This window comes from Myodes glareolus, chromosome 4 (assembly GCF_982192425.1).
Source record: "Myodes glareolus chromosome 4, mMyoGla1.1, whole genome shotgun sequence".
NCBI classification, from domain to species: domain Eukaryota; kingdom Metazoa; phylum Chordata; class Mammalia; order Rodentia; family Cricetidae; genus Myodes; species Myodes glareolus.
This window is the reverse complement of record NC_142029.1, coordinates 50,124,585-50,139,714: the sequence shown is the minus strand read 5'-3', so window position 1 is coordinate 50,139,714 and position 15,130 is coordinate 50,124,585.

Sequence of the window (15,130 nt, the reverse complement as noted above, 5' to 3'; positions counted from 1 at the left end):
CGAGGGTTAGGCCCATGAGGAAGCCTAGTCAAAGTCACCTATCCTGTACACTCATGTTAGTGTTTAGCCACAAAGGTTCAGTTCCTCCTTACCGAGGTGAACTTATAGTCGGTGCAGAATCACCAAAACAGAAGTCACCCAGAAAGACGTCTGAATTTTAAGACCCCGCCAGTAGCGACCAAGACTCCGAATTTAAGCTATTGATGAGGTCTGTGAGGGGATTCCTGAGAAGAAAACTCAAAGCCAGGGTGTGTTTCCTCGTCTTTCCTTAAAGACCAAGGCCCAAAGAAGCCTTCTCATTGCGTACAGAAAGAAAGGGAGGGGAGGGGTAGGATGGAGTTGGGGTCAGAACACTGTGGTGTGTAGGGGGTTCCTCGCTCAGCAGCTCGACTCAGCTCGGCCCACGCCGCCTCGGAGCCAGCGCTCCTCTCTGGGCCAGAGGAGTGGCGGCATTGGAGACAGACCCCCAGAGACTCAAATTTAAGAGGGGCGAGTGGCTCCACGCCAGGTCAAGTTCAGTCTTCACCGGCAGCAGTTTGCGGCAGTGGGAGCTAGGGAAAGGGAGCCCGACCTGCTTTCTGCTTTCTTTCCCTGAGTTTTGTACACTAGCCCTTGCCCAAATTGCTCGTCTCCGGTAGGAATGACTCTATTTACTCCGCCTCAATCGGCTGCCAAACCTATCTGAAATCTAAACCCCACATCTGGTAAGTCCAGTTCTTCCCAAAGCCCTCAGACAGGTGAATTCACGGTTGTGTGTGTGTGTGTGTGTGTGTGTGTGTGTGTGTGTGTGTGTCTGTGTGTCTGTGTGTCTGTGTGTGCGCGCGCGTAAACCTAGGCTCACAACACTATGTTGTACTGTTTGGAGAAAGCCCGTGCAGCATCGTAGAGCTGTCTCCCAGATTAGCCCCAAGGGGACTGACCTTCACAATGAGATGCAAGTGTCAGCTTCCTGAGTCTTGGTCCTCTTTGGCCCAGAAGTCACCACAGAGAGAAAGAGAGAGAGAGAGAGAGAGAGAGAGAGAGAGAGAGAGAGAGAGAGAGAGAGAGAGAGAAAGTTAGGATAGCAAGCTTTCTTCGTATTTCTTAAGGAGGGGGCAATGGGGCAGATAGGAGACTTGCCTGATTCCTCCTAGGCAGTTTTAATCACAAAGGTTTCCAAGAAAAATTATTCATGTTTTTTCAAAATTGGGAATCAGTAAATTATCATTATTACTGTTTTAACATTTAACATGTATGTCACTCCTAGCTTCTCAAGTATACACGCCTCTTGGGAACTTGTTAACAATTGCTTCGTCCACCAATACTGATCCCTTTCTACAGGAAATAAAATTTTAAAAATCAGCTGCACTAGGACATACATTTGACTGTAGTGAAGATTGAAGGGAGGGGAGAAACACACACACACACACACACACACACACACACACACACACACGGTAGAACAGCCATGATAGTTCTAGTTGGAGTTCTTGTGTGCACTATTATTGAAATCTGAGAGATGGATGATCAGGGTGCTGGATGGAAGAGGCCTTTTGAACTACTCTGTCCTGTTGCACAGGCCTGACCTTTGGCTGACACGGCCACGGAGCAGGCCGTTCGTTAACAAGGATTTGATACATTAGACATTCCAGCTGGGCATGTAAACCCACACTCTGAATCCAGATTTTGCTTAAATGAGTGTTCTAAGAAATGTTCTTTCTAAGTCTTGAGGCTTAACGGAGTGTCAGGCAGGACCCTGAAAAGGGTAACGAGGGATACTGGGTAAAAGGCACATTCCTAGTTCCTTACATAAATAAATAACAAGAAGTAAAACAAAATAAAACATTTTGAATAATTCCTGAAATCCTCCAGGGGTACACTTTGAGGCAAGGACTTATAAATCAGGCTGAACACATTCTAATGTATTTTGGTCTGAGAAATTTTACCAGGCAATGTTGTGAAGGCAGTTACAGTTATGTGTGTGTGTGTGTGTGTATGTGTGTGTGTGTGTATATATATATATATATATATATATATATATATATATATATATATATATATATATATATGAATAGGATATGAATAGGATATGAATAGGCTAGGGGATACTAGAATGTAGTTATATATTCTCAGGAGATACTAGAGTGTAACCCAGACAGCTAGATGCTCCTGCAGAGAAAGTGACCACCGTTCACAGAAGTCCTTTTTAAGTTGCACTCTCTGTAATTTGGTTCAACAACTTATGCCAAAACTCTGGAACCCAGTTAGGACAGATTGGCCACGACGTCCCAAAGAACCCTGCACCTAACATACTGAGCCGGTAACTGGAGACTTCGCAGGCAGGATAGCAGGGCCACTTGCTTGGTGGGCACCGAGTCTCTCTAACACTTACAGACCAGCTCGACAAAGGGGTCCTTTCATTTCACAAGAGTCTCATCTAGGAGACGCGTTTCCTCCCCAACTTCCGTCAGCAGATCCCGCAAACGGATATCAATAGTTGGGGGAAGAAATTCGCTCCTGCCATAGTTCACGGGTGGGAGCCGGTTGAGGCTGGGAAACAAAGTCGCGCTCTGAGTTCTCTTCTGCAGCTGAAACGCTGCAGAGCGCAGCTCAGCGCAAGCTCTCCGCACCGGAGCGCTGTCTTTCTCCGCCAGGTTTTGCTGGAGCAGCTCAGGGCTGATTTCAGAGACCCGAACTTACTAGTGGAGAGAACTACCGTACGCTGTGTTCGGCTTCACATCTGTTCTACCTCTATTCCTTTCAGTCCTCTGGGTGTAGATGAAAAGAAGAAATTAAACGACAGCAGCAACTACTATTATTAAGTATAAAACAATAAAAAACTTTAAAAGCAAGAACTTCAGAGAGAGGTGCCATTCTTTAAAAAAAAAAAAATGTGAGTTAAGAAATCCAATCAGGACTGGCCTGAGAAAAATTCAGGATTTGTTTCGGCTTCAGTTCTGTAGACTCAGACATCGGTCTTGGACTGATGGCAGCCCATTGGGTCCTCCGGCCTTATGATATGCCGGCGTTAAAGACACTTTTCTGTACCACACAGGCTAAGGTTCCTCTGGATAAATCAACATTTTCTATTTTCTTTAGAAGTTGGCAGCTTTAGGGTCTCACAAAACCTGGCCTAGAGACTAGACGAGCAAGGAAGGAGGAAAGCAAGCTATGGGCTAGTGGAGTTCATTTCCCTCAGAGATGGATCCCAGCCACTTCTTCCAGTTTACGACTCCAGTCCGAAGTGCACCTTCAAGTTCTTTTCTTTTCGGCCCACGTTTTTTGGAGTCAGTACAAACTAACGTTGACTCCAGGCAGAATAGAAGGAAGGAAAGTTGCGGCGTTCCTGGTCCGATTTTCTAAGCCCCCATCCCATTGTGGCCAGGAAGGCTACCTCACTTTTTTGTTTCTAGACTTGGTAGCAGTCTGAGAGCCCCTGGGAATAGCCAAATTTAACTTTAACTTTTTGGGGGGAGCCATAAGCTAAAGCCCCCTTCCTCCCTACCGGGGCAAAAGGGACCTTAGCCCAGGGCTTCCTCTTCTAGATCCCAGTTCCAGCCAGCCACCGCCCCCACGAGGGGGTGGGGACGGCTGCTGGGGACCTGACGCAGGCAGAGTGACCACTGACGTCAGGGGCTGCTGGCCGCGGGACCCTCGCCTGTCCGCAGGCTTCCTGCTGGGGCTTCGTTAATTTCCCTTCCCGCACTGGGCGTAGCAAAGAAAGCAGACTGCTCTGGCTGCCTGTTCTACCCACCTTTTCTTTGGGGAAAGAAAAGAGAAAGAGACTCGGTTTTTCAAAGCCTGGAAAGTTAACTTTTCCTCCCTGCACAAGTAGGTATGAAACTCACTTTCTACCTGTTTGCGGGGATACTGGGTGGAAGTACCAGTCTTTGTACATGTGGAAACCTCTTCGTTACCATGTCGCGATGGACCCAGCCTCGGGGACTTTAGCGCCCCTATAAACCCAGAATCTACTTCTTCACTCTGGGTCCAGCTTCTTTGCCAGTCAGTGCTTTAGCTGGAGCTCCTACACTGTTATGGTTGATCAATAAAAAGAATAGCTCCCCTCCTGTTTCTCCAGTCAAGGTTAACAGGCGAGCCGGGCTGTCCAGCTTCAGGAATAGAACTTTTTATTCACAACATCCAAAGTATTTTTTTAAAGCTTTTATAATAGCTAGAATAAAACAGAATCTTACACAAGTTAAGCAGTAATTTTAAAAATTCCACCCGTTCTGGTCCCAGGACCGGTACGTTTTCAGCTTTGCACAGGCAGTCACCGAGAGGTAGACTCTCTCTTGGGCTCTTTCCTCGGGTGAGAAGGGGAGGAAACCATACCATTCATTATGTAGTTCCACAGGTGACAGTGATGTGATTTTTTTTGAGAAGTAATTCACTTAAATTAGAATAAAATATAAAAACCTACACACACACATACAAATGAAAAGGAACAATTTGCAAATCCAAATGATTTGAATATTATTTCGCACAACGAATTTCTTTGAAATTAGATAAATGAATGTTAAACTCCTTTGGAAAACCTTGTATATAAAAAGACAACTTATATGAATCCTTATGTATAGCAGGAAACTAGCAATTCTTGACAACACAGTATTAGTCTCATAATTATGGACGTAAAATGTACTTATCCAGTACTCAGAATCAGAATACAAAACCACTGTAGTTATAGCAATACCCAGAAGAGTACCACGCCAGGAAAGTGATTCCAACAGAGACAATGGTCTCAGTTTTAATATTGTTGGGAAGCTTCCACAGCACTATACAATGATTTTCCTTTTCATGGTTTTATTGTGAAATACATGTTACTTAGCCAATAATTATATGGTAAACACACAGATTGATCTACAGAAATATGCAATAATTATTTTATAAAATAAGCAGAACAGAACCCGTACATGATTTATATATTTTTGGAGGAGAATTTTGTTGAGTTTAAGGGACCACATAAGTGGTCCTTAAATACACAAGGTTTTACAATCATGTTCCAAATGAAGTAAAGTCTGGAATTGTGTAATACAATAATACTTGAAATTAAAAAGAAGCTTGAAAAAAATTTATTTAGGACAAATAAAAATAATTGAGCAAAGACTCAAGATCAAAACTGCTTTCCTGTAAAGATTGTTGCATAATTTAATACCTTGTAATACCTAATACCTAGACTTTTAATTAACATTCCAAAGTCATGTTAACAGGATTGGAAAATACTTGGCATTGAGGATAGCAGTTCATCACCGTCAGTAACTCTGGGGCCGTGTTGCTATTTTATGTACTCCTTTTATGTTCCATAAGTCTTTCCAGAGGGCTTTACTATTTTTAGTGCAACTGGTTGAAATTTATGGGCCTAGGATATATTCCAGAATATGTGTGCTGCATTATAGCTCGGAAAAAAAAACTATGCTAAAAGCCAGCTAATGTTATTAGGAGATTTTTAATCAATAAGTATTACAGATATAAGAAAATAATTTTATGAAATTGCTAAATTTCAAAGTCATTATAAGTGCTTGTTGCTGTGTTCAAATAAGTGACCTATATTCAGTTTGGAGACAGTTCTTTGGAACCATGTGACTTTGGTGCTGTCTCAGTCAAGATATCTATCACTTCTGACCTGGCAAAGTCAGTTGGCTCAACTTTATCTCTCTCTCTCTCTCTCTCTCTCTCTCTCTCTCTCTCTCTCTCTGTGTGTGTGTGTGTATGTGTGTGTGTGTGTGTGTGTGTATGTGTGTGTGTTTGTGTGTGTGTGTAAACTTCAGTACCCTGGACAAGATGCTTTCTACATTTTTATATGTCGCTCAAAAGAGCAAGTTGGCTTACTATTGCTAAGTGAGTTAAAAGAAGAAAAATGTCCAGAGCTAGAATTTGATTTATGAAACAAACTAAGCAAGGTAAATGCTTAAATGATTCGAGCATAAATACAGCTAACTGGCATTTTCCATGTCACATGCTTTTGTTCATGTCCTTTTTTTCTGAGAGTCACGTTTCAGAAACATGCATGCCATTAAACATAGAAAGCCATCAAAAGATTGTTTCCTGGTTGGTAAATAAAATACCCTTCCAAAATGTTTTGTCATTATAAATTATAAAGCATGTTTTTGTAAATCAGGGGTAGAAATGGAAGGGTTATTAAACTCAGATCCTTAAGGATGCACATTGATCATTGAGCATTCATATAAAAACAGATGTAAAATGTATGCACTATAGCCACTGACATCTATACAAATCAGAGAGAGAGAGAGAGAGAGAGAGAGAGAGAGAGAGAGAAAGAGAGAAGCACAACAGCTTTGCTACATACTCTCCTTTCTGGGTTAGTGTGAAGAACTACATATACTGAGTGTATTATTCAGTTTACAGATTCTGCAACCATTTCTTATTACCCTCCTATCTGCTGACTATACCTGAATGGATCAATTAATTGGCTAATTAACAAAACAAACGAGCTTTAAAATAATTTGGTTAAAATGATAGTGACTATGGCATCTCAAAAATAATAAGTCCAAATACTTTCTTCCCTTCAGGAATATTATGGAACAGACAGACAGCTTAAAAGTATGGTACTTTCCGTAAGAAAATCATAAATAAAAACTGGTAACTCTTTTATTCTCTTTGGAAAATAAAGAATACCGCCTGTTTTTGTAGATAAAAAGAAGGTATGGCACCGACTTGTTCTTTTCTTCCTTTTGCTCACCTCCACCTTCTTCACCTTTATTTTACTCTGCACCCCTCTCCCTGTTTCTCATACTTGCACTGGAAATCCAAGCACTACACACTTTTGAAAAAGACCATTCTCAGGAGGGTGACAACGACTTAACCAGTTTGCCACCTGAATCTTTGCCAGAACATTGTCTATTGGGAGCAGGTTTTGTTGGAATGCCCAGGTGCAGTCAGTTGGCTAGCACAAGCTCCCATGGATGGACCTAAACTCTATAAATGTTAGATTCAGGGATGTTCTACGGCTTTCAGATCCCTGGATCCCATTTTCATGTTGAGTTGGACCAAGCAAAACCCTAATTCTGACAATTCCTAGCAAATATTTGTGAAAGGATATATCCATCAGTCACCGGGGCAGCTATACTTGCAGAACTATGCATAAATGCGCAACATTCTTCTCTTCCTTACTGCTTTTAGATCTAAATACAGATTCTTTTGTTACTAACAACAATTCCCTTTCTTGTTCTTATTATTTGTTTGTATCCATTTTAAAGTTTTTTTTTTTTTTTTTTTTTTTTTTTTGGTGAAAGTGTCAGCATATTGACCTTTTTGTGTGTGAATTTCCAATCTGCTCTGAGATAGTAAACCATGTTTTTCTTTTTCCCAAGACAGACTCAATTCTTTGGCAGTGTTTCCCAGAAAAAAATTTAAGCTCTTATGACATCCAGCAGTCACCCCATGAAATCAAGGAATAATTATTCATTGCTCATTGAAGCTGGCTGTACTTAATTCCTATGAAGTTCTAAAAAGTACTCACCTAGACCTAATACAAGAAGCAGAGAAAACCAGTTGACGTATTATCTAGATTCTTGTTTTCCCTTCTCTGCTGTGCTCTGAATTCACTGGAAGTGCTGCAGCCTGGACCAGTCTGATACTTACTTGATTGACAGCTCTTAGCATAAGAGGCTTCTAGCAGGTGCACCGTGGTTTTGAAGAGCTGATTTTGTGTGTGTTCTAAATTATTTACATGTGACTTTTCTCACTTATTTTTTTATTTTATTTATTTATATTTAATGTCATGTGCATATGAGCCGTTTATCTTGCAGGAATGCCTGTGCACCACATGTATGCCTGGTCCCGGATGACTGGAGTTACAGATGGGTGTGAGCTGCTGTGGGGGTGCTGGGAATCAAATCCAGGTTTTCTGCAAGATCAGCCAGTGCTCTTAACCCCCGAACCATTTCTACATTCCGCCTTCTCCTCTTTACTAAAAAAATATTCTGAACAATTTTCAACATATATGAAAGCAGAGAGCATAAGGTAATAAACTATCCTTCATTGGTAATATTCATCAGCTTCTGATCTGTGTAATGGAGTTGATAGTTCTAGTCAGTGCTCTCCTCGAAGATTATTTTGAATTACATAATTTTAAATACCACAGTGTTTAAAAGTAAATATTTACTACTTACCTAATAGGTGGTTAGGTAGGAAATGTAAAACAGAGATTTTTTGGGGGGGGTGATGGCAGCTAGTGTGTTTTACAGAAGCATTTCCAATTTAAGCTTCTGGATTCTCTCATTCTTTTTAAGCCAAGAACCACTTAGAGACCTTATTAGCCCTGAAATCAAGAGTCACTGTGCTGCTTCAGTAGAAAAGAATATTTCAGCTGATTATCATCATAATCAATGAAAATGGGAGTGTGGAGACTCCAATAATCCCCAGGGTCCAGTAGTAATAAAGGAATCAGAATTGTTCACCCAAAAGTTTTTGAGTTGGACACTAAGAATTTTCTTTTGAAATTGAACTTGTACTGATGTAGAAAGAACTATTGTATCTGGAAAAACCGTCATCGAAGAACCACTGGATTTTAGTATCAAAACACCTCTGGTAACCTGTAAATTACCAATACAATAATAAACTTGAATTTGTGTGATTCACACATAATTTATAATATTGTGGGGTTTTTGTTTATTTATTTCTGTGTGCATTGCCATGAGCATGCCATAGCACACATGTGAGGGGCTATGTGGATGAATATCACAGCATTATAAGAATTTATCTTAGTGCTTAATGTTATCATATTTGAAAGCTTGAGTCCCACCCTATCACAAGTAGCTTGTAGTAGTAATATTTGTGATTCCTTTTGGCTCAGCGAAGATTTCTTTCTCTTTTAGGTATGAGACTTGTATGAAGTGTGACTTGGCATTATAGGCTTTGAAGGGGTTTCTGGATTAGATATTTTCTCTTTTAGAAATGGTTTCTGTCTGCCTATACAAAGACAATGACACATATTGGCTAGTGGTACACATTTGCTGTGTTTGAGATCTTCACTTGTAGCATAGTCTTCTTTAAATTGAATTATCCAATCTATGTCAAGAAAATTAACACATCCAAAATATATCTAGAAATATAATTTGGTGATCATTTGACATATACCTTCTGTGGAAATATGTTAGCTATTTGTACACATAACAATGTAATTTACTGTGCCTTTCTCAGTACTGGAAAGTGACGACACCGCATGTGGTTTTATTTGAACACTGAAGCTTTCAACCTCTCATTCACTCTTAAAACACATATCTGTTAAGGCTTTCTACGTGTCAGCATCTCTTTTAGGATCAAGAGGCATGCAAAGTTTTTTATGCTGCTTGCCTTCCAGTGAGCAGATGAACTTTGGAAGGATAATAAGAAAGCAAACCTCAGGTAGCCCTAAGTCCTGGGTGAAAACTGAACACAGCCATGAGATAGAGAGGACCTCGGGGTGAGTGGGCTGACATTGACAGCAGTTGTCTTTGTGAATGCAGGGTGGTTAGCTGAGATTGAAGTCACCTGAAGAAATAAGACAGGAAAAGGCCAAGAGATGAATGAATCTAACCATGAAAAATAAATATAAAAACTCCAGGTTAAAAAAAATAGCTTGACATGCTTTAGTTAAATCATCAATTTATTAATCCAAACAAGTATTTCTGAGAGTCTGTTTTGTGCCAAGTGCCATATATTCAAAGATGATGACAAACAGTGAGCAAAAAACACACTTCAGGCTCCAGATATCATAGGGTTTATATTCTGATGATTCAAAATAGAGAATGGTGGTAGAGAGGGAGAAAGGGATGGAGAGAAAAAGGAAGAAAAAGGAGAAGGAGGAAAAAAGGAAGGTTATAAGGCAGGCAAAGTATTAGACAATGAGAAGCAACTAATTCCAAATGAGATCGAACAATATGATAGACATATTTTAGTGGGGTATCTGAACTTGACGGACTAGAGAGTGCCCTTCTGAATGATTGATCTGTACTGTAATAATAGGTTAACAACATGGGGCTTACAATACTTTGATAGTCCCAATTTTAGATTACAACTTAGCAAACTAGACCAACAAGAACACATGTGAAGCAGTCTGTGATCTTACCATTTTCCCTTGTGTATGTGAAGGCACATAACTATAGTTATTGGAATTTATAAATAAAGGAGATAACACATTTTATCATCAGTAGCATATATGTGTCTTTTTCCCACCCCAGTTTTGGAATATTGAGACTGAAAACAGCTGCTTTAGTTGGTGGGAATGTATGGCAGAATTAAAAGCTTCTACTTAATGTAGAATGGTTTAAACAACAATGAATCTTAAGATTAAATTATGAAACCGGGCGGTGGTGGCGCACGCTTTTAATCCCAGCACTTGGGAGGCAGAGGCAGGCGGATCTTTGTGAGTTCGAGGCCAGCCTGTCTACAAGAGCTAGTTCCAGGACAGGCACCAAAAACTACAGAGAAACCCTGTCTCAAAAATAAAAAAAGATTAAATTATGAAGCATACAAATTAATATGTATTTGAGCAATCGTACAATTGTCTTAGCTCTTTGTACCTTTTCATTAAAACCATGGATCCATTATGGAGCACATTTTATGGTATTTTGCAATTTAAAAAATATCACAATACTGGCTTACTTTATACAATGAGAAAATGCTAGTCAAGATTCTCATACTATAAAGAGTAGAATTCTATTAAAAGCAGTTCTATAGGATATGGTTTCTAAGTGTGAATGGTTCTGACATGAGAGGGCACACACATTGCTATCTCTGCATCTGTTCCATGGGAGCTACTCTCTCTCTCTCCTTCTCTCTCTCTTTCTCTCTCTCTCTCTCTCTTTTAAATAATTTTTTTCCTTTCTTAAAAAATATCTATTCATTAAGTATACAGGGTTCTTCCTGCATAAGTCCCTGCAGGCCAGAAGAGGGCACCAGATCTCATTACAGATGGTTGTGAGCCATCATGTGGTTGCCGGGAATTGAACTCAGGACCTTTGGAAGTGCAGCCAATGCTCTTAACCTCTGAGCCATCTCTCCAGCCTGGGAGCTTCTCTTTTCCTTTCAAATAGCTTTCTTTTCCTTACTCACAGTCCCTGGCTCACTTACTGTCAATCATAGCTCCCTTATCCTTTCCGTTCTCACTACTAAAATGAAACATGGTCTTGAGATACATACACACTGCATATAAAATACATGGTATTATAAGAATTAATCTCCTTATTTAATAAATATTAATTAAATTAATAGGAGATTAAATATTGAATAAAATGAGCAAAAGTTCTTGCTAATGTGGAAATTATACTCAAGGGGAACAGATATCAAACTAAGTAAGTTACATGTAACTTGATACTTAGGTAATCATAAGATCTATGTAGACAATTAATTGTGAAACTAATTAGGAAATAAATAAGAAACTCTAGGGAAAGCTCAATGTAGCAGGAACATTTGAGCTAACATTTATTTCTGAGAGGTCATTTAGAGAAAGGACTTTCTACACAGAAACAAGAGTTGTGTGAATCTGAAGAAGAATGAGCAAAGAACAGGGCAAGTCAGAAACATTGAGGGAGTTTTCAGGTTGGAAATAGTCTGGGTACAGAAATGGAATGTGCTATTCACTTTTTATGTTGGATCCTGGGTTTCCAGATAACGGCACTCTTCTGGGAGATGATTGGGGGAACTTTAGTAATGGAATCTGATGGAGACAGTAGGTTATTGGGAACATGCCTTTGACAAAAATGGTCACCTGTTCCTTTCTCAATACATTCTGGCTATTATGATGAGTAGCTGCTGTCACATGCTTTCACCACCAGGATGTTCTAGCTCATCACAGGCGCAGGATCAATGAAACAGGGACTATGGACCTCTGAAGTGATGAGTTATATATCCCATTCGTAAGATGTTCATGACAGGTATCTTGTCAAAACTGCAACATCTGATTAACATACGGAGAGAGTGTTGGTAAGTGGTCATTTAGGGTCTTCTTATCAGATGTAAGAATTTAGGGTTTCATTTATAGTGAGGCAGAAGATATCAGAGCGTTCAAATGAAGCAATTTAATTTATGATATTTCAGAGTAATCATCATGGCTTCTACCTTAAGATGAGTCTGAGAGAAGTGATAACAGGAAAGTGTTATTCTCTGCTCCTTGGTTAGTTGTGCGTTTTTTAGTTTTCATTTGTGTGTTTGTTTATTACCACATACTGAAAATACTCTGGTGAGTGTTGAGCGATGTGCTAATCTATGAGTACAATAGTAAATTCTTGGAAGTCAATTTTATACTATGTCCATTTACTAGAATAATAGTTGTGCGTTCTTTTGTAGGTCCTATGACCTGTCTAGCTATGAGTTCTTGATCCAGCAATGGTGTGGAGTGAAACTTAAATCCAATGAAGAAATGACTGATTACTCCTATGATGTTCAAGTAGCTACTCCATTAATGGGACTGTCTTTTCACGCTGCTGGTTATGTAGCTCACAGAGTTCAAAGCTGTGTAAGCCTGATGATTATGTTTCCCCTCTATTAGTGTGCACAACACCTTCCAGCACCGTGAGAGCTAGCCGGTAAGGATGAGGCTTCAGGTTAGTACTAACTTAATGTCTCCATATTCTATGACTCACATCCATGGTATCTTTAGCAATGGTATCTCATTGTCAAGTTCTTGAAGGTAATGAAGAGCACTGGCAACAATCTGTGTTTGAAAGTCTATAGAATATACAGGCCATTAACTTCAAAAAAGTTAACCTGCTCTTGGCACTGCACATTTTATTTTTTAGCCTGTGGAGTCTAGAAGAGATATTATTGTTCTATTGCTGGGTAACTACATAAAAATTTATTTTAGATTCGCTTATTTTATATGTACGGGTGTTTTACTTTCATGTGTGTATGTATACTATGTGTGTTCCTAGTGCCCAAAGATGTTAGAGGAAGGAATCAGAACTCCGGAAATTAGAGTTCTAAATACTTGTGAACTGCTACGTGCATACCATGAATTCAACATTGTCTGCCATAAGAGCAACAAGTGTCCTTATATACTGAGCAATGTGTCTATAACCTAAGTAATTACATTAATATATATGTATAATATATATGTATATATAATATATATTAGTGTAACTACAGTTTATATATTTCCGGAAGCTTCTGCAGTAGTAGGTGGGTTTCATATGACTTTTTCTAAGGATCTTTAGAGTTACTTATTCCTCCCTATACTCATCCTCTTTCCTTCACTTACATATCTGACTCCAATTTAGTTCTTTCTGCTTCATCATTCCGTTTTAACCATTAATACCACTGTTTTCTATCTTCTTCCCCTTGAAGTCTTATGTTTCCATTCCCCTTACTAATTTCCTGACTTCTACACATATTATAAAGAAACATAGCTATCTGAAGACTCAGAGCTAACACTTATAAATGAGAGAAAATATTCTACCCTTATCTTTCTGGTTCTATGTTACCTCACTCAAGCTGACTGCTTTCAACTCCATCTATTTACCTGAGAATATCATAATTATTTTCTTTATAGCTAAATAGTATTATATTGTGTAAATATATATTTTCATTGTCAATTTATCAGTTGATAGGCATCTAGGATGTTCCCATTTCCTGACTATTAGGAACAGAATGGCAATGAACATGGAAGAATGATGAACAGGCATCTCGGTAGCAGAACTTTAATATGTTTTGGATACATGCCTCAAAAAATAGTGTAGCTGTAACATGTGGTAAATATACTTTGAGTTTTGAGATAAACCTCTGCACTGATTTCCAAAGTGGTTGTACCAGTTTTAATTCTCACCAGCAGAAAGTAACTATTCCCATTTCCTCGCATACATGCCAGCATTTATTATTATTTGTTTTTTTTTTTAGTGGGGGATTCACTATTTTAACCAGATTAAAATTAAATCTCAAAGTACTTTTAATTTGCATTTTCATGATAGCTAGGAATGTTGAACATTAAAAAATACATTTAGGCCTTTATAAATGGACACTGCCCATTAGTTTCCAAGCCTCCAAGACCTGAATAATCACACAGAAACTAACTACAACACTGTTTAGCCTATGATTTAGGCATATACTAGCTAGCTCTTACATCTTAAATTAACCAACTTCTATTAATCTGTGAATCACCATGAGACTGTGGCCTACTAGTAAGGTTTCAGTGGTGTCTTTCTCCTTTGGCAGCTACATGGCATCTCTCTGACTTTGCCTAATCTCTCTCTCTATCTCTGTTAGCATTTCCTATCTGGCTTTATTCTGCCTGCCAAAGGTTGAAATAGCTTTTTTTTTAAAAAAAATTAACCAATGGTAATAAAACATATTCACAGCATATAGAGGGAAATCCCACATCATTTCCCCTTTTCTGTCTAAATAAAAAGGAAGGTTTTAACTTTAATGTAGTAAAATTACATATAGAAAACAGGTATCAAGCAAGAACTACATTTGCAATATTTACTCTATTTGTATCTGGAAAGTTTCATATTTAATTTATCTTTTATCATTACTAAGGAAAACTATAACTATCTGTCTATAACTCTTCAAAGACCACAGAAGGCTATAACATTACCTAAGTAAACAGGAAGCACATTGTAAGCAACTTCCAAAACTCTAGAATTGACAGAGCTATCTCACTGACTGGATAGTCGCCTAAAGTTCTTCTATAACATTGAGGTATCTATCTTTAACCTACCGTCCCATAATAGCTGGCAAACTTTTCAGTGAAGCAGGAAATTTGAAGATGTGCTCTGCCTTGTACTGGCAAAGTCTGTCAGTTGTTTTCTTCTGTATCCTGCAGAATGTCTGCCAGTTTCTTCTGTAAAGTAGGAACCCTGAAGGATCATTTTGCCTTTTGAAAAATTCATCAGTCACTTTTCTGTGGGTCCTGCATGTTCAGTTCATACAGCGTACCATCAAGTAGTCCAGGCAAGAACAGTTTCTTGCCCAAATGACTAGTCTTGTCAATTGAAGGCAAATTCCATGGGCATTTCTTCAATGTCCATGAACTTCTCTGAAGTAATTGTTGCTGCCGAAAGCAGATATGTCTCACTGTTTAGAAAAGTCTAAGTTCTTAAGATATTTTAATTGCCATATTCTGTAGGTCTTTGAAAGGTTTAAAGAACACCTATTCTTCTGAAAATCCTTCTGTGCATCTAGAAAACCTAACTAACATGACTACAAGTCTGACTAT